The sequence below is a fragment of the Chiloscyllium plagiosum genome, unplaced genomic scaffold, assembly GCF_037043375.1.
Source record: "Chiloscyllium plagiosum isolate Xiang-an unplaced genomic scaffold, Cpla_swu_hap1 HiC_scaffold_16, whole genome shotgun sequence".
NCBI classification, from domain to species: Eukaryota; Metazoa; Chordata; class Chondrichthyes; order Orectolobiformes; family Hemiscylliidae; genus Chiloscyllium; species Chiloscyllium plagiosum.
The window spans coordinates 82170644-82195034 of NW_028270154.1; the positions used below are offsets into that span (position 1 = coordinate 82170644).

At 42.2% G+C, this 24391-nt stretch overlaps 1 protein-coding gene across 1 annotated transcript in view; it reads left to right on the forward strand.

The window, feature by feature from the left end:
• The window catches only part of LOC122556798 (dedicator of cytokinesis protein 2-like), a 754195-nt gene that overhangs the window by 544369 nt on the left and 185435 nt on the right, over positions 1 to 24391 (forward strand). The window lies entirely within an intron of this gene.

A 24391-nucleotide genomic window follows, 5' to 3' on the forward strand; every position in this document is an offset into this window, starting at 1 on the left:
GAGGAAGAAGAATGCCAGCAAGGGAGTTAATCAAGGAGATTACAGACAGTATCAAATTAGATGAAAAAGACATACAATAAAGCAAAGATTTGGGGTAAATCAAGGAATTGGGAATGCCATTAAAAGATGACCAAAAAAAGGAAAGAAAATAAACCAAATGAGCGAACAAGTAATATAAAAACAGACAGCGAGAGTTACTTTAAATGTATAAAAAGGGAGAGAATGGGCAACAGTGAACTTAGGCCCTTCGAGAATGAGGCTGGGGAAATAATAATGGGGTAATCAGGAAATAGTAGAGGAATTGAGTAATATTTCATATCAGTCTTCACAGTAGAGGATGCTTATAGCATTGTGAAAATTATCAATAAGCAAGAGGCTAAAGATGGGGAGAAAATAAACAAATTAACTTTTGCTGGAGAAAGTACAAGAGAAACTAACAAGGTTAAAGGTTAACAAGTCCCCTAAATCTGATGGGTTGCATCCTATGATTATAAAGGCAGTAGCTGCAAAGACAGTGGTTGCACTGATAGTAATCTTCCAAGAATCCTTAGGTTCTGGGAGTGTCCCAGACGATTGGAAACATAACGCCTGTCATTGGGCAAATATTAGCGTCTACTGTAAAGGATGTAATAGCAGAGCATTTGGAAACATAGAAAATTATCAGGCAGAGTCAGCAAGACTTCGTCAAGAGGAAATCATGTTATGGTTCTTCAAGGAGGTAACAAGCAGGATAGATAAATGGGTACTAGTAGATGTAATATCCAGCTGTTCAATAAGGTAAGAGCCTGTGGTGTTAGAAATGGTGTGTTAGCATGGATAGAGGATTGGTTAAGATAGGCAGATTTATAATCAGCAAGAGAAACAAGGATGAAGTGGAAAAGGCTGGAAACTGCTCCTGCTCTGATATTTTACAGTCTTATGGATGGCTTACCTCTCATTAACTCAGCTCACATTTGTTCAATGCTTCCTTGCGACCTTAAGTTTAGAGCAATCTCGTTATGTATTATGGATAACTAAAGATGGTTCATTCATTATTGATAGCCTGTTTCACTGTCTACATGAAATAATTCATTGTCTGATGACAAAGCGTGGCACTAAACTCTGTGGTGGCTAAGTGGGAATAGCAGTGGTGAGATGCAATGCCTTTTGTCCACATGGTTTTCTGGTCAAAAAAAGCCGAGTTGGCTATTTGTACACAAACAGAAACCCAAGCTGCGCTCACTGGCATCCAAATACCACTTAAACGTTAATTGTTTTGCAAACTCTTCATTCACAGTCAAATCCTTTTCAGCACACATTGGTACGAAATGAAATAGAATCAGCAAGTTCCAGAAAAACTCAGCAGTTGAGCCAATATCCATGGAAGAAAGGGTTGAACTTGGACATTGATCATCTCCTGTCTTTAACACAAGATGTTAGAGATGAACTTCAAGCAGCGACAGGGGGGAGAGAAAAAGAGAGAAGGCCATGGTCTCTAATTGGGCAGAGGATAGCTGGCTGAATAACATCAGTGTCATAAAATTGAGAAAATAGCAAGAGAACTTGAATATAGAGGAACCTTGATTATCCGAAGGACTCGGGCAGGGAGTATTTCATTTGGTTAATTGAATTCCAGATAATCGAATGCCGGTTAGTTTAGCCAAGCATCAGGACCTTGTGATTTTGCTGGATAATTCGCTATTCAGATAATCGAATGCCAGATAATCGAGGTTCCTCTGTAAGTAAATGCTGCAACCCAGAGATTATGTGAATGGTTTGCAGTTAAAGAGAGAGAGAGAGAGAGAGAGAGAGAGAGAGAGAACATGACCAGGTGGACAAGGCTCTAATGTGTGAAGGAATGAAAAGGAAGGTGATATATGGTCCCTGGACCACCCTATCAGCCATAGACCATCCTTCCCATTAGTCAACCTGCCATTCAACAGTAAACGAGAACTGCTTGAAAGTCTTTGAAGTCAGTGTTGAGGCTGGAAGGCTCCAGGCCACCAGATAGTTTTGGTGCTATTCCTCAAGCTTGTGACAAGCTTCCTTGGAATGAAATAGAAGGCAAAAGTTAGCGTGGGATGGAGAACTAAAACGTAACACAACCCAAACGATCAGGATCATACCCGATGATGGAATCAAGATGATCGGCAAAGTTGGAGATTTATCTTTTCTGGTTGTAAACTGTTTAATTTGTTTCTTAGGTGTTTTGTTTTGACAGTCACTGAACTAAAATAAGCAGGCTAACTCTAAAGGACGTCCATGTAAACATAACATCAGAGAAAATGACAGCTGGAAAAGTTAGAAGTATGCGTTCTGAGGCCATTGCCAAAATGTGATGCCCATCAACTTGGGAGCGTCATCGCTCTGTTATGTTGAAATTACAGATGTATAAAGCATATCACCTTGGCACTGATACCATAATGGAGTGACACTATAAATTGAGTATTCAATGATCAATTGTCAGACAAAGCAGGTGTCTCAAATGAAATCACTCCAATTTTGATTTGATTGAACCAAGGGCAAATTGATTCATTTTTTGAGATCAATTAATCCAATTATCACATTTTTGAGTTGCCCTATTGAGCCAGCTTGCAATCAAGACAGATGGCAATGGCCCTATGGACATTACAGCTTAAAAACCAATTGATTCAATAGTGCAAATCCGTTAGTAACAACTTTCTAATATCAAGTAATTACCAAATAAATGATATCCAATGCATCTCAATCACTGCAAGATAAAGTGGCATTTAATTACTGAAATTCAACACTTCAGAATCAATGCTCTTTTAAACGATGTCATTTTAAGTTTAACTCTTTCGTCAGACTTTTACAGTTCTTTGACTACTGCCTTCTTATTTATCCAACATCCTTTCGCCCTACTTCCTTCCTCCCTTCCCCATTCCCTGGATCTGCATCTTTCCCTAAGCTGGCATAGATATCAGGTGCCCTCTGGCACCTCACCAGTCTGCCCATTCTGCAGGTTATCCACCTGGACAGTTCTGGCAATTCAGCCGAGCACAGAGTGACTTTAATGCTGACATGACCTATTCATTTGGCGACTGGATTAAGTATGGGCCATCTCTAGCCTTTTTGTCTCACTCAATTGCACCCCACCAGCCGAAATGTGTGAAAATTCAGACTGAGGGTCAAAACAAATAAACTTCCTGTTCAGAAACATTCAAAATACAAATTCCAAGCTTTTGCGATTTTCTATGGCACTTCTCATGCTGAGGGGGTTAATACATATTCACATAACACTTTGCAAATCTGGCATTTTGTTTATTGAAAAAGTAAGCTCACAGCAAAGTAAATACAAACCGACAGATGCTAATACATTCTTTGAAATGCTTGAGGTGATGTGAGAGCGACTGCCCCCAACATCAAGATAGCATTTGAATGTGTGCACATTAGAAGCTGCAGGAAAAGTTAAGTCAATGGCAATTGAAGGAAATCTCTCCACTGGTTGGAATCATAAAAAGCAGATGGTTGCTGTTAAGAGAGGCTAATTATTTCAGTAACAGGATGTTGTTTAGGGTAGATATTTTCTAAGCAGCCTATTCAGAGATGTTATTACAGATCTCTGGAACAGGTGGGAACTTGAATCTGGATCTCCTGTTTCGGAGGGAGGGGCATTACCACTACACCACAACAGCTTTTATCATTCAGGGTTTAGGGTGAACCATCTTCAGCTAGTTCATCAATGACGTCCCCGACATCAAAGTGTCAGAGGGATGACGTTCACTGGTGATTGTGCAATATTCAGATACTTTATAATTTTGCAGATAAGCCCATGTTGATATGCAGCAAAACGTGGACAACATCCAGGTATGGACTGATAGGTGGCAAGTAATATTTGTGGCAAACAAATTCCAGACAGTGACCAATTCCAACATTTGCCCCTTGACATCCAATAACAATATCATTGCTGAATTTCCCATGATCGACATCTTGGGGTTACCATTGACCAGAAACTGAACTGGATTAGCCATATAAAGCATGGGGTCATGCCTCACTCCATGCTGTACCCATGTGTCCAGCAATTTAAAACCAACATCGGGGTTAGCAGGCATCAGCATGAAAACATCACCCCTGGGTGTAGGCTGTGCCCAGCCCCCTACAGGGTGGCACAGTGACTTTGTGGTTAGCACTGCTGCCTCACAGTGCAAGGGACCCATGTTCGAATCCCACCTTGGGTAACTGTCTGTGTGGAGTTTGCACTTTCTCCCTGTGAAGTGTGGGGTATCCTCTGGGTGCTCCAGTTTTCTCCCACAGCCAAAGAAGTGTAGGTTAGGGTAGATAGCCAGGCTAAATTGGATGTGGAGGTTAGGTGCATTAGTCAGAGGTAAATGTAGGGGAATGGGTCTGAGTGGGATGTTCTTCAGAGGGTTGGTATAGTCTTGATGGGCCAAATGGCCTGTTTCCACACTGTTAGGATTCTGTGATAATAGTGTAGCTACATGAGCAGGTCAGGGGTTGGGAAATCTTGCAGTGTGTAACTCACTACTTGACTCCTCAAGGCTCAAGTCAGGAGGGTTATGGAATACTCCGCATTTGCCTGGATGAGTGCAGCTCCAAAAATGCATAAACTACTCAATGTCAGCCAGAACATAGCAGCCACTAACTTCAACATTCGCTGCCTTAAACACAAACACACAGTCACAGCAGTGAATGTTATTCACAAGTTGCAGTGTGACAACTCACCAGGGCTTCTCTGACAGCACCTTCTCAACTTGCATCACTTAGAAGGACAAGGACAGCAGATGTGTGGGAATACCATCAGCTCCAAGTTCATTTCTAAGTGACATGCCAACTGAAATGAGTATTGCGATTCCTTCACTGTCATTGGGTCAAAAAGTGGAACTCCCTCCCTAACAGCACTGCCGGTGTACTTACACTGCAGAAACTGCAGCAATTCAAGAAGCTAGCTCACCACTGCTATCTCAAGGGCAATTAGGGATGGGTAGTAAATGCTTGCCTATCCACAGTCGATGAGCTAATGAATAGGTAAAATATGGACATCGTCATATACCATCAGCTCCTTGTCTTATTTAGTAGCTTACTGCAGCCTGGAAATCATATTCTGGAACAACAACAGCAGAGTAACAAAGCTGAAGCCTCAGTCATGAGACAGTGCCTGAACTGGATAACGTGTAATCACATTTTAGAAGGAAAACAAGATGATTTTTGTTTCATTTAATCCAATGACTTAATTTCACCAGAGTTGATCCTTAAATCAGCTCTGTGACAAGAGAGATGGGACACAAAACATGTAGACTCAGTTTGCATTGCTCAGCTCTACTCTGTGTTGGTTGACTGAGTAGCACAGACACAGGAACTCCATGTGACTCAGACAGACAAAAGGCATCAGGAGCTGGGGCAAAATTATTTTTTCTCATTCGAGTCACATCATTCTACCAGTTACATACAAAATCAAAATACCACAGATGCTGGAAACCTGAAATAAAAACACAGAAATCGCTGGGAAATTTTAAAAAAAACTCAGCAAGTTTGGCAGCATCTGTGCAGAGAGAAAGAGATTTAAGCTTTGGAGTCAATGACCTCTCTGTATAACTGCATGGGTCTCTCCACAGAATCTGCCTGACATTCTGAGTATTTCTGACTTGTTCTGCCTTTAACAGATACTGCTGCAGAAACTCAGCAGAATTGTGTGGGGACAAAGCAGTGACTCTGCTTCAGAACAGATCTGAAAATACCTTAACTTGGATGTAGGTTTGCTCACTGAGCTGGAAGGTTCATGTTCAGATACTTCATCACCATACTAGGTAACATCTTCCAAGAGCCTCCGGACAAAGCGTTGCTAATGATTCCTGCTTTCTATTTATATGCCTGGGTTTCTTTGTCTTGGTGATGTCATTTCCTGTGGTGACATCATTTCCTATGGTGATGTCATTTCCTGTTCTTTTTCACAGGAGGTGGTAAATGGGGTCTAAGTCAATGTGTTTGTTGATTGAATTCTGGACCCCATTTGCCACCCCCTGAGAAAAATAACAGGAAATGACATCACCATAGGAAATGATGTCACCACTGAAAATGACATCACCCAGACAAAGAAACCCAGACATATAAATAGAAAGCAGGAATCATCAGCAATGCTTTGTCCAGAGGCTCACTGAAGATGTTTTCTAGTAGGGTGACAAGGACCTTCTAGCTCAGCGAGCAAACCTATATCCAGAACCTCAACCTGAGCTACCAATCTTTTCAAAACTCGCTAATACATTACCTCTATCTCTCCCTTTCCAGATGCTGCCAGAGTGTCTGAGCTTCTCCAGCAACTTCTGTATTTGTGTAAGATTTCCAGCTTCCGCAGTTCTTTGTGTTATAGATCCACAGAGTCATACAGTGCGGAAACAGACCCGAACATAATCCCAAACTAAACTAGTTCCACCTGCCTGCTCCTGGTCCATATTCTTCCAAACCTTTCCTTTTCACGTACCTGACAAAATGTCTTTCAAACATTGGAATTGTACCCACATCCACCACTTCCTCAGGAAATTCATTCCACACGCAAACCACCCTCTGTGTAAATACATTTACCTTTCATGTCTTTTTTAAATTCCTCTCCTCTCACCCTAAAACTATACCTCCTAGTCTTGAAATCCCCCATCCCAGGGCAAAGACAACTACCATTAACTCTATCCATGCCCCTCATTTATTTTAATGTACTGTCTTTAAATCAGCTCAAAACTTTATCTTGCCTCTTCTGTTGAAGATTCCAATAGGCATCCTGCTACATCTTCTGATTTTATTATTCCACAGTTGAAGCATCTGCCACAACATATTAGAGTTTATTTTTAACCAATATTTGCCTCACACTCTTTCCACAACGCAGCGACTATAAAAAAAACACGATAACAAATTAAGGCAATTTATTTTCTTTAATTGATAATCTGTGCTTGATTTTATTCAAGTGCATCTCTTTAAGACTGTCCTCTGTCTTTCTCATGCACTCAAACTTTAAGCTAAATGGGTCACTTCCTGTGAGAGACGATGGCCCAGCACATTAGTACCTGCTTGGAAGAATAATTCTCATTAACAATTAATGTTTCCCGTGCTGCACAATATAAGGGCAAGGATAGACTGCTGACTCTCCTCTCTGTGCTGCAGAGCATTGGCTATTTGTGGCAATGATTATGGCCTGTATGGTGGTCACCTGCTTTTCTCACAGCCCTAGATGGAGGCAAAAAAAACTGCAGATGCTGGATTCCAAGGTAGACATACAGGAGGCTGGAGGAACACAGCAAGCCGGGCAGCATCAGGAGGTGGAGAAGTCAACATTTCAGCGTCACCTTTCTTCAGGACTGGGGCTGGGTGTAAGGGGAGCTGCAAATAAAAGGGTTGGTGAGGTAGGGATAGGTGGAGACAGGTAGAGAATGCGACCTGGTTGGTCGATGGGAAGGATGAATCCAGTATGTGGCTGAGAGGAATGGAATGGAGTGGGGAGGGGCAGGAAAGGGAGTCAGAGGATGGGAAGGGAAGTTATTTGAAATTGGAGAACTAAATGCATATAAAGCCGTGTATCTGGTTATTTCAACTGCACTCTGTCATTCTCCACAAAGACTTTTTTTATCTATACAAGATCAAGCAACTGGAATTAAATTCAGTTCTTATTTACATGTATCTACACGACGTTTAAATCAAAGCTGCATTTGGCTGATAAAAATACAAGGAAATACAGGTGGTTGATTTGGTTTTCAGCCCATGGTCTTACCTTCTGTTCATAACTGAAAAGGGAAAAGAATTGTATGTCGCTTTTCACAATCACCAGATGCTTTGCAACTAATGAAGTATTTTTGAAGTGCAGTAATTGAGAATATAGGAAATATGGGAGCCTATTTGCTCACAGTAAGCTCATGAGCATAATATAAACACAACCTGTGTTCCCTCTAATTTCTGCATGTGTTTCATGCTTAGCAGCTGAAGAAAATGGATATGAGTTAGTTGGCATGTAGAATGGCATCTATGGGTATGATGATACTGCTACTTTAAAAAGGTTATATTGTCCGTGGTGTTTTTTTGAAGAGAGGTTATAAACACAGAGGCACTGTAGAGTCTAGGGATTAAAAGCTAAACAATGGAAGGGGACTGGCCAGTTCAGGTTTATTTCTAGTTCATTTTTTAGCTCGAGCAGTCACAAGATGTATGAGTCCAGAAGTGTTGCAAGTTTCAGTAGAGAATGCCTCTGACCTTTTCTGAAATCTCTCTCTCTGGATGTTGTTCCCTCATGCCTGTAAGAATTTGTGTCTGAATTCACCTTTTTGCCAAGGGGTGTGTTTATGGGATGTTATGATACAGTTAATTAGTTAAGATACTGTATCAAGTATTTGGTTAAGTTTTCCAATAGCTCAGTTATTCTAAATTTCATTTTGTTTGTTCGTGTTTCAACAGTAGTGTTTAACTAAATTCTGTTTTGCTTAAAGCTGAGTGGTTTGACCAGCTCCATCACATCTGAAAAAAGTCAGGGCCTAGGATGCCTTCTTAAACTATTTTGAAGGTGTCTAGCCTGGTCCTTAACACTGTTTGGAAGGTGGCCATTCAGCCATCATGGCTGGTGTTAGAAAGTGCTGTCCTCGAACTTCCCCTTGAATTTCCTTCACTTCCCACCAATATTTTCCTTTTAGAGTATATCAGTTGCCCTTTTGATTTACTATTGCTACATGTACCTAGATACATGTGAAAGTTTTGCAAAAGTTTTAAAAGTTACGATCACCCACTCAGAGTGAGGTTTTGAGATCATAACAGGGAATTCGGCCGGAGAAGAGGTGGATGGCAAATTGGAAGCAAAATTAATCGCAGGATCTATCTGAAAAGTTTGCACTTGGTTTCTCTTTTGGCAGGCAGGTGTGCCTGGCAGGATATCTGTCTGCTGAACAAAAGTACCTGCCACACAAGGCCAAGGCGTGGGGGTGTGGGAAATAGGCAGACAGTGGTCGAGGAGGGGGGGGGATGTGTGAAGAAAGAGATTGTCATCAGTGCGTGATGTGGTTGTTGGGGGAAGAGATTGTGGTCACTGAGGGGGGTGTGGGGTGGGAGATGAGATTGTGATCAGATGGGGATTGTGGCTAGGTTGTATGTCCTCAGCTATGGGGGCGGGTTGGGTGATTGGGAGGATTGTTTTCGAGGGGGCATTGTGATCATTGGAAGGGGTTGGGGAAATGAATCTGGCTGATTGTGCAATTGTGGACTGAGAACATCAAATGGTGGAGATCACAATGGGTCAGGTGGCATCGATGGAGCAAGATTGAGCTAACATCTCGAGGCGAAATGATTCTTTATCAGAGCTCAGTCATGGAATAAATATACTTAACTTAGTGATGTGGCCTCTCACCTCTTTGTTGACTAACTGGCTTTGCCAGGCTCTGGGAAAATTGGTCAAAGTGGGGGCAAAGTAAATATAAAACCTGTAATAATTGTCGACAAGTGGCATCCACGTTGCTCACCCAGGCTGATCTACTTTCACCAGAATGCGAAATGGGTGGGTTGAGAAGCTAACTTTGTTTAATTTCTCCTCCCGTGCAAAGGCTGTCCCAACACTCAGGGGGTTAAAATGACCCCTTCTGCCTCTGCAGAATAACTGCTGCTGTCACTACTCTCCTGTACAAAGGACATGCCAATTCAAGTTCTTTCCCTCCCTGACCACATTTCGTTTCCACCGACTGAGGTCGTAACTGCTCCTTCCCTCTCCTTCTCATGCTGAAATTCTTAGCCTGCATATTGGAAGGATTTCAGATGAAGATCAACCCTTGTAGGCTGCCCTTTACCTGTCAGTGTAGGTTAGCAGCTGCGTTGTTCATCCCACAGAGAACTGGCTGTTCTTCTGTGCTTTTCAATCTCAGATCACCTGTGCCAACTTCTAATTAGACTGTCAGAGGAATTTGGTAACACCCGAGCACTCCAAAACAAAAGGGCTTTTGCATCTATGAATAAGTCAGTAATCTACCTTGGAGAATAACCCAACTGCAATGCAGCTTCCGTCCAATGTCTTAATTATCCTTTGCCTCACATTTAACATAGCATGGCTTTCATCTTTGAGAGGCAGCTTACAATCCAGCCTAGACTGGTGTAGAGAGGTTTGCCATCTATCTGGATCCAATGAGAACTGAGGTCAATCTTCACCAAGTTTCTAATGAGCCTAAGCAGAATTTGTTGGCAGACTATGTGGAGAAATATTGCCTGCAAAAAATCAGCAAGAGTTGCAGGAGAATTGAAACTTAAACATTTTCCCGTATCCCTACTCCTTTCTTGACAATATGCAGATTGATAGAGAAATGATCTAAAGTTGCACTTACTTCATTGTAATTGGACACTGTGGTTATAACGGGTGAGAATCTTTTGTGCTGATGTAAGATGGCCCTTACAAAACAGTAATATTTTGAGGGATCCCCTTGTCAGTATCAAAAAGCTGCCATATCTAGATCTTTTCTTCACAGGACAGAGGTCATAATACATTTATGAAGGTATAGAGGTACTGTACCCTTTAAAAGAGTTGAAAAGCTAGCAAAACTGCCTGACAGAGCACAAAATGTTCTGAACAAGACAACAATATAACATTTGGTCAAAACAGCTAGCAGTAGCTGGGTTGCCATGAGACAAAACAAATTCAAATTCGGCCAATCAGTTTAAATTATGTCCCAAGATACCAAAATCCAATCACATTTGAATTTAGTATTTTGATAATAATGAAATGATCCAATGTTTTGGGACATAAAACTGGACATTTTTGAACAGTTGGGAGAGAGCTGCCATGGAGACTGCTAGCACAATAGCTGTCTGAAAGGTACTGTCTGGGGAAAGAGTTTGCACAGCAAAACATCAAAACTGATCTAGGGAGAATTTACAGAGGAAAATTTGCAGAGGAGAGTTGACAAAGCTGACTGGTTTTGAAACATATGTTGTTTTTTGTAAATCTTAATTGGGTTTTCTCATCGAACTATATTGACGAGTGGGAGGTAAAAGTGAGGTTTAAGAGAAAAGAGATGTAAATAGTTGTTTGTTTTAATATTCTCTGTTGGACTTAAATAATAAAGTTGTTAATTTGTACTTTAAATAATGACCTCTGGGATAGTTCTTTGCCTCTCAAATTTAAACAAATTACCACAAGGGGTGAATCTTTTCGATATGGCTGGTTAAAATTAGAAGAGGGCTTGACCCCACATTCTGACCAATAAAGGAAAGCATACCAAACGCCTTCTTCACTATCCTATCTACCTGTGACTCCACTTTCAAGGAGCTATGAACCTGCACTCCAAGGTCTCTTTGTTCAGCAATACTCCCTAGGACCTTACCATTAAGTGTATAAGTCCTGCTAAGATTTGCTTTCCCAAAATGCAGCACCTCGCAATTATCTGAATTAAACTCCATCTACCACTTCTCAGCCCATTGGCTGGTCAAGATCCTGTTGTAATCTGAGGTAACCCTCTTCGCTGTCCACTGCACCTCCAATTTTGGTGTCATCTACAAACTTACTAACTGTACCTCTTATGCTTACATCCAAATCATTTATGTTAAAGACAAAAAGTAGAGGGCCCAGCACCGATCCTTGTGGCATTCCACTGGTCACAGGACTCCAGTCTGAAAAACAACCCTCCACCACCACCCTCTGTCTTCTACCTTTGAGCCAGTTCTGTATCCAAATGGCTAGTTCTCCCTGTATTCCATGAGATCTAACCTTGCTAATCAGTCTCCTATGGGGAACCTTGTCAAACACGTTACTGAAGTCCATGTAGATCACATCTACTGCTCTGCCCTCATCAATCTTCTTTGTTACTTCTTCAAAAAACTCAATCAAGTTTGTGAGACATGATTTCCCACGCACAAAGCCATGTTGACTATCCCGAATCAGTCCTTGCCTTTCCAAATACATGTACATCCTGTCCCTCAGGATTCCCTCCAACAACTTGCCCACCACCAACTCACCAACCAGAAGGTAACAAGATCCCAGTGAGGAATATGTTAATGAGATCCTGAAAGGATCATGCTTGGTTACCAGCTAAAGATCATAACCTTTATCCAGTCAAAACACTTCATAAGAATAAAGTCAGATTTTATTTAAAAAGTTGAGATTGCGTTGAGCAAATATTCATCTCTTGTGCCAGTAAGTCCAGACTGTAAATTTGAAGGGCCTAACTCCTGGCATTGTGGGATTAGTTTATAAGGAGATATAGAGGTCTCTGGGTCAGTCATTCCCAGAGTATCATTGAATGAGGGATGGCCTGATTGAAACCGACAACGTTTGTCAGAACCAGACAGCCAGTCTAGCCCTTGGAATGATTGTAACGAGGTCAACCAGGTGGACATCACAGAAAATGAGTTCCCCAATTGGTTCCGTTCATCTGGTCTAATCAGGGAGCCCTGGCTGACAGATATAAACAGGAGTGTCAGATGTTCTTCCACTCTGAGAGCTGGCTCTGAGGGAACTGAATCAAAAGCTGTCATATCCAGGACTTTCCTTCACACGGCAGAGATCATAACACCTTATGAAGGCAAATCCAATGTTAAAGGCGGTGGAAGAACAACGTCAATTTTGTCCTGTGTCTTCTCAGTTACAGCTTGAAATTTGCCAACATTTGGTATGATCTCGCCAACTAGTAAATAACAAGATCCCAATGTGGAGTATGTTAATGAATTCCAGGTATAAATATAGGATGACTCGGTGATGGGATACCGGCCTTTGTGGAATTATTTCAGCCCTGGTCTATTTCATTACTACCAATCCATTGTTTCTATTGAGTGTGTCTGAGCAGATAACATTTGGAATTGCAAAGTAGAAGAAAGCAGAGGAGTCTGGCTGGGGAGTAAAGGACTCAAAAGTGTAAAAGAAATTGCATTTCATGGTCCTGTCAACACAGTTTTATAATTAATGCTCTCATTTATTGTGTTGAACAAACAAAGTTTCAGCGAAACAATATTAATTCCTTTCTTCTGTAAAAATTGTAGCTCCCAGAAAACTCAATATTTAATAGCCTAAATTGAAACCTTTATAATTTCTAGCAGTAATGCTAGCTTTCAGTTTGCAGAATTTCCTCCACCAGCATCAGGTGATTTGATGCTAATCACACAGGGAATAACAGAGATAAACAATGTTCCACCATGAACAATCCCTGTCATTCCGTCTTTGCTGTGATCCCAGCTTGATTAGTATTTCATTGGTGGGGCCATATATCTCAACATTGAAAGAAATTCTAAGCATCACCATTCCATTAATTGACAGGCACACTATAGTCCATTGGTTCTTTCAGTTCCAGCGGCTGTGGTAGATTCTTTGGATAGCTGTGACCATTATGAATGCTTTGATCAATTCCAAAACCCATGACTTTTCCACCTAGGAGGACAAGGGGAGGCAGATGTATAGAAAACCATCACTTGCAGATTCCCCTAAGTAATACCTTGTCCTGATTTTGAATTATATTGTTGTTGCTTCACTGTCACTGGGTCAGAGTTCTGGAGTTTCCTGACAGCTCAAGGACTACAACGGTTCAAGCAAGCAGCTTACTCCCATCTTCTTGACCTCATAGAAGTTTATAAAATCATGAGGGCCATGGACAGGATAAATAGACAAGGTCTTTTCCTTGGCATGGGTGAGTCCAGAACTAGAGGGCATAGGTTTAGGGTGAGAGGGGAAAGACATAAAAGGGAACTAAAGGGCAACTTTTTCATGCAGAGGGTGGTGCGTGTATGGAATGAGCTGCCAGAGGAAGTGGTGGAGGCTGGTACAATTACACAGCATTTAAAAAGCATCTGGGAGGATATATGAATAGGAAGAGTTCAGAGGGATATGGGCCAAATGCTGGCAAATAGGACTAGATTGGGTTGGGCTATCTGGTCGCCATGGAGGAGTTGGACCAAAGGTCTGCTTCCGTGCTGTACATCTCTATGACTATGGCTCTATAATTATAAATGCTGGTGTAACCAATGACACTGACATCCCATAAACACATTTTTTTTAAATCCAGAAAGACAAAGCTGGTCTGAGATCAGCAGGTGATTTATTAACACAGCTACTGAGGCAAAGAAGTGACAACCGAAAGGATTTGAAAGAACATTTTCTGCCATTATGCAGTTTCTGAATAAAAGATGGTTGCTTGTTTAAATGACCTAATATAACCACTTCAGGGTTTACTGTTTTTCTGTAGGAGTGTGGTTTATTTTGAAGTAGCAATGGCTGATTCCTCAAAGAGCCTTTTGTTAAATTCTCATGTTTTTTCTTACATGACTGCTATTGCATAATTTCTGAGGACTGTCCACAGAGGTTCATGTTGTCATCATCATCGTCATCATTATTGGCAGTCCCTTGAAGATGAGCATGATGCCCTTCCACTCTCAGGGCAAATTTGAACGTGGTTGTACTGACCTGGAGCTTGCCTGCCATCTCGGAGCTGTTTGGGGAGTCTCGACTCAGTCATGCAGATGATGTGCCCTTCCCATCGCGACAGTGGGGGAGGGGTGTGGTTTGTGGGTGGTCAGTGCTTCGATGCTGGGCATGTTGGCCTGGTCAAGGACGCTGGCATTGGTGCGTCTGTCTACGGAGAAGGTGTGATATATAGAGAGGTCGGTGTGTAACCTGGGGTCTGTGAGGAAATACAGAGGGACCACAGAGGAAAAGCAGATGCTGAGGGTGGGACTGGGTGGGGTAGCTGAGGGGTTTGTGGTATAAAATTGGGATAATGTTGGGTGCAGGCTGTTATCTCCAAATGGGGGCCTTCTGGATGAATCCGTCTCCACACATTCTCCACGACTCTCAAACTACACTGAGGACCTGAACCCAACATGTCCAGACAATGTCATTCATTTGTCAGATTTGGATTAAGAAGTTGGGCCCGTCTCACCGGGGAGGGGGTGGGGGTAGGGGGGGTAAATTTGAAAACCCAAACCAAAACGACACAGAGCAGAACCTTCCTAAATTGCCCCTATTTAAATATTCATAATGGTATGGTGCCTCACAGCACCAGGGACTTGGGTTCGATTCCAGCCTCGGGCGACTGTCTGAGTGGAGTTTGCACATTCTCCCCATGTCTGCCTGAATTTTGTCTGGGTGCTGTGGTTTCCTCCCATAGTCCAAAGAGGTGCAGGTCAGGTGGATTGGCCATGGGAAATTGTCCCATAGTGTCCAGGGACATGCAGGCTGGGTGGAAATGTGCAGGGTTACAGGGGTATGGTGGGAGAGGGTTTGGGTCTGGATGGGATACTCTTCAGAGGTTAGCCATGGACTTGATGGGCCATATGGCCTACTTCCACACTGGAAGGATTCAATGAATAGAGGGCATCAGCTGGATTTCTGAGCTCTGAAGGGAGTGATGACCAAAGGCGTATGGAGCTAAAAGTTAACCCCGCCGCTCAGTGTGTTGTTTTCCAGGCTCAATCCCATCTCGAGGCTGTTCTATGTGGAGATGGGATGAGGAGCAGTCAGTAGGAAACCATCAGGTTAATTAATGAAGAGTCTAACTCAGGGCAATTTCAGGGAGGCCGAGAGGCACATCACCACCACCACCACCCCCCCCCCCCCCCACCTCCGCCTACCTGGCCACAAGCTATTCTGCAGATGAGATTGAGGAGAAAGTGAGGATTGCAGATGCTGGAGATCAGAGTCAAAAGTGCGGTGCTGGAAAAGCACAGCCGGTCAGGAAACATCCAAGGAGCAGGAGAATCGACGTTTCAAGCATGAGCTCTTCATCAGAAATGAGCTCTTCGTCATCACACACCTGATAAAGGGCTTATGCTCAAAACATTGACTCTCCTGCTCCTTGGATGTTGCCTGACCAGCTATGCTTTTCCAGCACCGCACTTTTCGACTCTAGATGAGATAGGACAGGAGGGCACCTCCATTGTAAAGCACCCTTTTCCTTACTTGCCTTTCAGTGCAGCCTTGCTGCTACACTTAGGTTGGAAAGTGGCTCCACAGCTTTGAGAACCTTCCTTCCTCATTTTCAATCGGACCGGGAAGCAGTCTCCTTGCACTCTGGGGATAATTCTGGTGAGTGTCTCTGCCAAACCACTTCTATCCGCATTGAGAGGGTGAGCTCAAGATCCAGAAACATCCCTGACCTCTGTTTAATGCTGAAATAACTTCATGGAGGCCGGAGTGCTGTCATCAGGTCACCGTTTATTTACCCGCACACAGTACATAGACTCTGACCCTGCGAGCTCAGGAGCCAGTCCCTAGAGTGAGGAGAATCCCTGACACTCCTGTTTCTATCTGTCAGCCAGGGATCCCTGATTGGCCCAAGTCAGCATTCCCAATCAGGGAACTCATGCTCAATGAGATCCACTTGATCCTTGTTCCAGTCCCCACAACTGCCCTGCTGGAGAGAATATTCAGTCCTAAGTATTCAATAGAGATCTTAGACTCTGAGTAGCTTCTCCATGATCATGAAGACCCCTTTATGGACCTTCATTCCTATATGTTGAAAAACACTTGGACCCAATAACAATGACTGAGGGACTCCATAACTTAATTCAGTTCTCAAGTTCCAGCCCCGAACCTCTCTACACTGCTTAGTTTTTAATCACGTAACGAAGCTTTCTGCACTAATATTATCTTCGGCTCAGCGTCAATTTTGGTTTGCTGAAGCCATGGTGAATCACCTTGGTTAAATGTAAGCTGTGGCTGTCTTTGTTGAAAATGAAGATAAAGGTCAGAACAGGAAATATCTCTTTTATAATGCAGAAAACCCCAGGAAGTGGGTATGAAGTTAAGTTCCTTGGATTGAGGTGACTATGATGTCAGTATCCTAGGTATATCAAATAAAATAGAACTATCTTTTGATTTAACAGTGATTGAGTCACAGTGCTGAAGTAATGACTTGAATTTATGGATGCTGTGATCACTGAAGTCTAATTTAATCAGCACTCAACTGGATTGTTCCTATCAAGGCAGCCATTACACTGCCATAGGGCAGAAACAGTTCCTGATTAATCTTTCATCCAGCTGCTTTTGCAGTCAGCGAGTTAAACCACATCAATTAAAACGAACAGTGCCTTCCATCGAAGGAAAGACACATCTGTGGATGTAATTCTTCCCAAAGATCAGGGGTCTCACTGACAGGGAAGGCAAGGCTGGTATTCCCTACTCAATCCCAGAAATGAGTTTTCCCATTCAAAGAAGCACATCTGAACTACAACTCTGTTGTAATGAGTTTTCATGCAGCAAGATTGCATGACCTGACAATGAACAGATCTTTTTTTTTCAGTAATGCTGTTGAGGTAGATGTGTAGGACAACTTTCCTGCGCAGCTCAGCTGTTAGTGCTGGGGTCTTATATCCCCGGGAGGGTTGATTGGGCCTGCAATGAATCTGACTGAAGAGTCAGCCTGAACTCAGTCTCACGGAGTGACCCACAAACCCATGAATCGGGCAGGAGCACTACTCACTGAGCCAGGGATCAGACCTCGGTGTGGATTCTCACCCTCCTTGACATAGGAGGGTGATCAACCAAAAACTATAAAGATGCCAACCTGCTGCATGCCAATCTTCAAACATCCCAACCTGACCTTCAATTGCAAAATGCCAAAGTGAAGTTGCCCACATCATAATTGGGATGATTTTACACGTATGGTCGTTCTCGTATAAAGCGAGTTTTGGCAGCGTGATTTGGCTGCAACGTCACTGAAGAATTAGAGAACGGTATTTTCAAGATCACTTACCTCCATTTGCAATAGTGTGATTTCAATGGTGACCATCCTGCACGCTTTGTTCTGTGCATGCGGTGAAGTCTCTATTCCGTTCAGGGCAGCACCATGACTCAGTGGTTAGCACTGCTGCCTCACAGCGCCAAAGACCTGGGTTCAATTCCCGCCTCAGACAACTGTTGTGTTGAGTTTGCGCATTCTCCCTGTGTCTGCATGGGTTTGCTCTGGGTGCTCCGGTTTCCTCCCACAGTCCAAAGATGTGCAGGTTAGATGAGTTGGCCATGCTAAATTGCCCGTAGTGTTAGGTGCATTAATCAGGGGTTAATGTAGTGGAATGGGTCTGGGTGGGTTGCTCTTCGGAGGGTCGGTGTGGACTTGAACAGGCCCCCAAAGGGCCTGTTTCCACACTGTAAGGAATCTAATCTAATTGGCCATGCTAAATTGCCCATAGTGTTAGGTGTATTAGTCAGAGGGAAATGGGTCTGACTACGAGAACTACTCTTGGTTACTCTTCGGAGGCTCAGTGTAGACTTGTTGGTCCAAAGGGCCTGTTTCCACACTGTAGAGATTCTATCTTTAAAAAAAAGTTTATATATTTTTTTAATTTGCAAGTTTTGGCAAAAAACTGTTGAAGAAGCAGTTACATTTTAAGAACACAAACTGTTCCTCACCCTGGCACTGCTCTTCGCTCTGCCCTGGCCAATTAGAAAATGCAGAATGTTTCCTTCTCGTTTATTAAATAATTCAGGGATACAGACATATAAATGGCTCCTGGTTGGAGATGTCCCACCAACCTGTCGATAATAATCGTCTCTATCTCTTCGGCATCAACGGAAATCTTTTACCCACTTCCCAATTCCTGCCAGCCCTGTGAAAATCAGATCCAGGTTCCATCTCAAATTTATATTATATTCTATATCGGAAGTGAATTGTTTCTCAAACATTAAAATGTCTACAGTTTGACTGATGAACCTGCAATGTGAATTCTGGCTCTTATAGCAGCTGATGGTAGTTTTGAGTGGGAATGGACAATTGTGCAAGGAATTTGAATTCTGATGAATGAGAATCGCTCAATTTAGAAATGGCCGGTCAGAGAGAGAGAGAGAGAGACTATGTGTGTATGTCTGTGTGTGTGTGTGTGTATGTGTGCGCGCACATGCACAGGCATGTGTGTCTATGTGTGTGTGCACGCACATATGCATATGTGTTTGTGTGTGTATGTGTGTGCGTGTCTGTGTGTGTGTCTGTGTTTGTGTCTGTGTGTGTGTCTGTGTGTGTTTGTATATGTGTATTTGTGTGTGTGTGTGTGTGTGTGTGTGTGTGTGTGTGTGTGTAGCATGAGAAACTTTAAGGAAATGATGATAGTCTTCTTTCGCCAATAGAGCAGTAGAGCCTGACAAATAGGTTCTGTCAAAGTCTCATCCAGTTGCTATGACTTAATTAACAAGACACCACTGCATTTTATGGAATATATGATTCAACAAATCATAATATTATATATCACTTCTTTACCTGAAGTTTCCAAGACTATAATGAAAATGAAGAAGCTAATAATATGATCTTTTTTTACCACAACACTACTTTAGAGAGATTTGAGTTTGATGATTTCTCGATATTAACTACCTAAAGTTCTGGCCCAAGGCAGTTACTCATGATTTCATATGAAATAACAGTGCAATATCACATGAGGGCTGCAATAGACCCATGACAATTATTTTAGTTAAAGCTGACATGGCAGCACATGGAGAAACTGTATTTACTTATTATATTTCACTGCCTAGAGGGAGAGTTATCCCTTTCTGCTGCTGCATGTGACGATTAAAGTCTTAATAAGATGCATGCCTGTCAGATATAAAGGGTGTTTACATTCTCTTAATCATTATTACTGGCCTGGAGTACTCAGTATTATTGAAGAAGTGTCAGAAAAGCAGTCACAAGTCTAATAATCAAGACAACACCATACATCTTAGTATTAGATATGCAGTTTTCTTCAGTCTTGCTTCAATTGTATCTGTTTGTCTTCCTCCGTGTGCTCTCATCAAGCTGAAATCAAGACACGCCACACACTATCCTCCTCTTTATGTACTCTTTTTATGATGTTATGACTGCAGAACATCCTACCTCTAGTATTTCCTTCTGCACATTTATATCCAACTGGATGGTGATGGCTCGCATGAGGAGGGGACATAGCTTTAAATTGAGGGGTGATAGATATAGGACAGATGTCAGAGGTAGGTTCTCTACTCAGGGAGTAGTAAGGGTGGAATGCCCTGCCCGCAACAGTAGTAGACTCGCCAACTTTAAGGACATTTAAATGGTCATTGGATAAACATATGGATGATAATGGAATACTGTAGGTTAGATGGACTTCAGATTGGTTTCATAAGTTGGCACAATGTCAAGGGCTGAAGGGCCTGCACTGCGCTGTAATGTTCTATGTTCTAAATGATGAGTGAAGGAGCAAAGAGACTCTTCAACCAATATGTCTCTCATAATTAGGATGCCAGATGCATCACAATATATACACTGTTATGGACCAGACAAGGCCCCCTCAAAATGTTTTAAGAAGGTAGCCAAGACCTTATTATTTCTTTTTATTTTAATGGCAAATGTAAAGTGCCTTGTTCCAGATGCAATTTGACTGGTCAAACTACTCGACGTCAAGCAAAGCATAATATATTCAAACACTGTAGTTAAAATAGAGAAAAAGAAAGAAGACCTTGAAGTAACAACTCTATTTGAAATCTTAACAGAATAATAGATACTGTAACTACCACTAATTAACTGTTCCAATGTAGTAACATCCCATTAAAAAAAACATTCTTTGGCAAAAAGCAAATTCAGAGATCAGATTTTCTCATATGCAAACCAGCAATAGAGAAATAGAAAAAATGTCAAATAAAAACTCAGGGAAAGTAGCAGTCAGGAGACATTTACTGTAACTTACAACCACATTAAGACTCCAACAGCAACTGCTTCTCATTCCTGATGAAGAGATTTTGCCCGAAATGTTGACTCCTCTGCTCCTTGGATGCTACCTGACCTGCTTTGCTTTTCCAGCACCACACTCTTGACAGCAACTGCTTAAAGCTAAACCTTAAAAAAAACTAAAAAAAACCTAGAAATTCTGGTCTGTTAGTTGGATCATACCAACTCAGGCTGCTTCTATTGTTTGAACGTTGATAAAACAACCAAAGCCTCACAAGTTGTTTATCTTCTCATAGACTGTTCGCTATCTGTCCTCCAATCTCTCTCAACAGAGACCAGGATAAAACACACTTCATAAAGCCAGAGCATCATCAGGGTTACAAACCCTTACAAACACTGTAATCTCTGGAAAAAGTGACAAAACTAGACAAAACCCATGTTGATTTGAAGAAAATAAAACTGGGAAACTCTACTTTGGCCTGTTTGATTTACCTTCAATCACTGGGTGTCTGTCTTAGCCCTGATCTTGATTTCTGCCATCTTATAGGCTTCACTCCTCAATCTGCACTGTACACATAGATCCTACAGTAACTTTGGTCAATAATAGTCCAAAAAAGAAGTAAAGAAAAGTTGAATGGAAAACATTATGTTCCAAATACCTACCTCTGTGTTTCACTGTAAAAGAAAATGCGCACACAGTTACATGTCATCACTTTCACTGTCTTTGTGATGTTACAGAGTTTAACATCCTCTACCATCATCCATTTCAATAGCAGATCTGATTGATTAGGTTGTACAGCCTTGGGGGAACAGCTCAGTTGTTGAAAGAAATTAATCCTTAGTATTTCTTACAGGGAGAACCAGACTATTTTTCTCACAGTCCTTTAAAAAATGAAAATTTGGGTAAAAGGCCACGATCGAAGTGTTGCATTGGGTCTGCTTAAGATATTGTCTCACTTTCAGTGGTATCTATCAATCCAATTGCCAATAATCAATTGGTCGTTCAGAATTGAGAATTGCTGTTAAAAATGTACATTTTGTCAAAGATTTCTCTCTGGCACTCATCTGGACAAATTACAAGAAATACCAAAGTAAAGATAAAACAATATTTACACTGTATGACCAGAAAATGCTGATTGGTTGACAAGTGGACTCTGATTTGCAGAGATATTACCACAGAGAATGCACAAGTTTATGGTGCTTGACAGTTAAGTGCTGCATTTTGCTTACATTTTGAACACAGCAGATCGACTCTAGTTGGTCAAGATATTTCCCCTAGATATGAACCAGAGAGTGGCTATCATTCATCTTGTTGTGTTGAAACAGGGTTTGTACGTGTGTATGTTTTTTCTGTCTTTAAAGAATGGGGTCCTGCGTATTAGCGAACAGAATCGTAAACCCTGAGTTCTGAAGAAGGGTCACTGGACACAACATGTTAGCTCTGATTTCACTTCGCAACTGCGGCCAGACCTGGTGTCTTTCTCCAGCAATTTCTGTTTTTGTTTCTGATTTCCAGCATCCGCAGTTCCTTTGCTTTTTTTTCAACACTGTGAATTAATAAAGGCAGCCGAGTAAACACAGAAATCCGCCCTATTGCAAATGCAAATGCTGTAAGATATATAACAGCTGCTAATGATATAAGATGTAATGGAGATGTGACTTGTTTTAAGCTGTGATTTCTGATTTTATTTTCCTCCTCGAGTTTATACATTATTTCACAACAAGTGTGACACAGGGAGACAGTCTGGTTATATAACAGGGCAAAATTCGGGATAACCATGGCAACTGCTATGCATCAGTAGGCCTGCCTTCACATCCTGGTTTTAAGAGTCACATGTCAAGTGATAATGACAGTATAAGTCCAATTCCTAATATATAACTGATTGGAATCCCTATAGTGTGGAAATAGTTCATTTGTCCCATCGAGTCCTCACCAAATCTCCAAAATGCTTCCCATCCAGACCCATCCCCTTGCCCTACATCTTCCATGGCCAATCCACCTAACCTGTACATCTTTTGACTGTGGGAGGAGACTGGAAGAACCCCCCCACCCTCACAGACACAAGAAGAATGTGCAAAATCCACCCAGACGGTTGCCCAAGGTTGGAATCTAAGCTAGATCACTGGCACTGTGAGGCAGCGGTGTTAGCTACTAGTGCCATCCTAAATGTTGAACAAGCATACTGAACATATAACATAAATCTACTTTAAAAATCTCCACAAATTGGCTTATATAGCTCAGAGTTATTGCCGTTGGAAGTGAAGAAACATCACATTCATGCAGTTTGGTGTGTGCTTTCTGCAATTGGCACGTAGGAACATCGTTGTGACATAATGGAACAAGCTATGCACTACATGTGACGGTGATTGACCTGACACAGGAGTGATTGACATTGTCATTAGTTATAGAAAGTAAAAGGGAAAGTTTTTTCACTTAGTACTGGCATCTCCTGTGACTTTAAACAGGGGGAAGCCATTAATCTTGCTTCACCATTTTGTTGACTTCCGGAAGCTATTTCTAGTGGAATTTCCCCTTCCTTGAGAAGGAGAAATAGTTAGGTGAGTTTGCTGTGGATGATACTGATCCCTTTCTTGGCACCTCATCAATTAAATGCTGGCCAAGGAAATCCACTGGGACTTCCTCAACTTGCCCGAATTAATGGGATTTAGATTAGATTAGATTAGATTAGATTAGATTAGATTACTTACAGTGTGGAAACAGGCCCTTCGGCCCAACAAGTCCACACCGACCCGCTGAAGCGCAACCCATCCATACCCCTACATTTACCCCTTACCTAACACTACGGGCAATTTAGCATGGCCAATCCACCTGACCTGCACATCTTTGTGACTGTGGGAGGAAACCGGAGCACCCGGAGGAAACGCACGCAGACACAGGGAGAATGTGCAAACTCCACACAGTCAGTCGCCTGAGGCGGGAATTGAACCCGGGTCTCTGGCGCTGTGAGGCAGCAGTGCTAACCACTGTGCCACCGTGCCGCCCATAAGTGGTCATTTAAGTGGTCAGTAATCAAACTGGACCCAATCGAAGGTGCAGATGGGGGCGGTCTCTGGAAGCCACCCTCCTCAGTTTGCTTCCACCCTCTCTCCCACTCCCCATGACACCCATCCCGTAAGAAGTGAAAGGGAAAGGCCTTCTCTCCACTGGATCCCCTGATAAGTAGTCCTTAACCAACCATCCTGAAGACAAGGAAGCTGCTGATTGGCTTCGGGCAAGCTGCGACTCCCCTGTTCAGATCTGTGACTTGTTGAGAAGCTTGCCAGCTCTTACCAAACTCTCTCAGTGCTGGGACAATGAGTTGGTGGACACCAGTCCTCCATGATTACTTTGAAAAAGAGGAAGTGGTGGCTTTTATTTTTAATCCCTGAATATTCTTACTTCTATCTCACCATTTTAACAGTTTGGATCTTCTTTGTGGTATTTATTCCAGGAAATAGGTTTTACATTTATTTATGATTCGTGTCATTGAGGCTTTCCATAAATTAAACAGATGAGCTTGAATGTAGATTTGCTCGCTGAGCTGGAAGGTTCATTAGCAGAAGGTAACATCTTCAGTGGGCCTCTGGGCAAAGCACTGTTGATAATTCCTGCTTTCTATTTATATGTTTGTGGTTCTTTGGGTTGGTGACGTCATTTCCGGTGGTGACATAATTTCCTGTGGTGATGCCATTTCCTGTTCTTTTTTTCAGGAGGTGGTAGATGGGGTCTAACTCAATGTTTTTGTTGATAGAGTTGTTTGTTGGAATGCCATGCTTCCAGGAATTCTGGTACATGAGTCTGTTTGGCTTGTCCTAGAATGGATGCTTGTCGCAGTCGA